Here is a 2112-nt window from a genome sequence, read left to right as displayed (position 1 = left end):
TAGATGTTTCTTCTTTATGTTCCTATATTGACCACGATGAAGGTCTTCGAAAAACGGTCAAACAAAAGTATTCCATCAAATTGTCTTTGTAGACTATTGAGGTTTGGACAACATTTTTGCCTCCATGGTAGTTAATTTCGCTAATGTTTTCATGACGAAATTTGAGACACAGTTACTGAAGACATTCAAATCCCTTCATGGTCATGAACCAATACTCTGGTTACGGTTCATTGACGACGTATTTTTTGTCTGGGAACGATCACAGGATAGTTTAATTGACTTCTTGCATTTCTGTGACTGTTATGCTATGGCTTTAAGTCCAATATAGTTTTCCAAAAACTAGTGTTGAATTTTTGACACAGAAGTTAAGTTTTCTAGAGGCAGAATAGTGACAGAGTTATTTCACAAGCCCATGTCATCGCACATTTACCTCCACCGCTGCTCCGATCATCCACATCATATGATTCGGTCAAATCCGAAATCCCAATTTTCGAGGATAAAACGGATTTGTACTGACATAGGGGATTACTGGAAACATGCACATGCTTTTGTACACCATTTGGTCAAACACGGTTACAGGGAATCACGATTAAAGGAAATAGCAAATGAAATAGTTAAGATTAGCAAAGAAAGTCAAAGCTTCACCCATAATTTTAGGAAGCACAGTACAATATGTGACAGAACTTCTTTAGTGATTAACTGGCACCGAAATTTCGCTGGCATTTCAAAAGTGTTGCTTGAAAGTTACCAGATTGTCACGGAAAAATATCCTCATTTCAAGCAAATATTTCCTCAACCGCTTATTGTAGCCTTTAGACGGAATAAAAATATAAGAGAACTATTAATCTCTACTTATGACTCCAAGAAACTAACATTGGAGTATCTGCATGCTTTACCTTGAAAAACAGCTGTTTATTGTGCAACAAGAGTCAAGTGAATTCTATCAGGAATCATAACAAAAATGTTATGATTTATACAGAAGATGGGACATGTAGAGATTCCCATTTGGTGTATGCAGCAGAAACACAACTTGATTTACGTTGGTTGTACAACAGAACAATCAAACAAAAGATTTAATGGGCACATATATGACGTCAGGCATAATAACAGTAGTTCGACAGAACTTGCCGAACAGTTTGCATCAAACAGTTGCAATTTTGAAAAGACTTGAAAGTTCATATTCTCAGAAAATATTCTGATCTGATACACTTTCAATACTCAAAATGCACGAGGAGAAATATGTTTGCGGGTTATTAACATCACGCCCTGGAGGATTGAAAAAAATGACTGGAGAACTTCATCAAATTGACACAAAACTGTTTGATTAAATATTCTTCTTTTTCCTTTTCTTCTTTCTCTTCCTTTTTCTTTCTTTTTCTTTTCGCCAGTTCTAAAATTCTTTTCTGCTCTCGGCACAAAGCCCGAAATTTTAGGGGGAGGGGCCAGTTGATTAGTGCGACCCCAGTACGCAACTGGTACTTAATTTATCGACCCTGAAAGGATGAAAGACAAAGTCGACCTCGGCGGAATTTGAACTTAGAACGTAAAGACAGACGAAATACCGCTAAGTATTTCGCCCTGGGTGCTAACGTTTCTGCCAGCTCGCCGCCTTTCACCAGTTCTAAAATTGAAACTTGAAGACTGACGATGTAATTCCATCAACGTGTGAATGCTGGTTGCTCTCGTTCATCTTTTAGATTTGAATTTCTATAATTTTGAATTTTTATCACTTTTCATTTTGAACTCCACAAAGACAGGTTTACTGTCAAAATATCGTTCAACCAGTAAATCGCACCGCGCTCTTCGTTTGGCTAGGATCAAGCAACTGACAAGCAAATCTGTGGTATTGGGCAGAATATTTGCCCTGTCGCGTGTAGGATGGATCCGACTATCAGCTGAATCCATTGTGAAGATTGCCCCGCCGCCCTCATTTGGCCGGGAGGGGTAGGCAATTTTTATTTGTCTAGTTGCTGTAGCGAAAGACGTAGCATCGTGGACCCGTTTAAAAGGGCTAAAGACAGACACTTTCCTCTTTGGCCAAGCCCTCATCAACGTTTTCAAGTTTCACTTGGAAAGGAGGTTGAGAGTGGTGAGGGAAGTGTTGCCTTGTAG

The 2112-nt window shown here is 38.9% G+C and overlaps 1 protein-coding gene across 1 annotated transcript in view; it reads right to left on the bottom strand.

Moving 5' to 3' along the window:
- LOC106874281 (uncharacterized) overlaps positions 1 to 2112 on the bottom strand; it is a 64252-nt gene that overhangs the window by 43542 nt on the left and 18598 nt on the right. The window lies entirely within an intron of this gene.

Source organism: Octopus bimaculoides, chromosome 20 (genome assembly GCF_001194135.2).
Source record: "Octopus bimaculoides isolate UCB-OBI-ISO-001 chromosome 20, ASM119413v2, whole genome shotgun sequence".
NCBI lineage: Eukaryota > Metazoa > Mollusca > Cephalopoda > Octopoda > Octopodidae > Octopus > Octopus bimaculoides.
The sequence above is the reverse complement of the archived record's forward strand: the minus strand, read 5'-3'. Positions and strand labels throughout refer to the sequence as shown.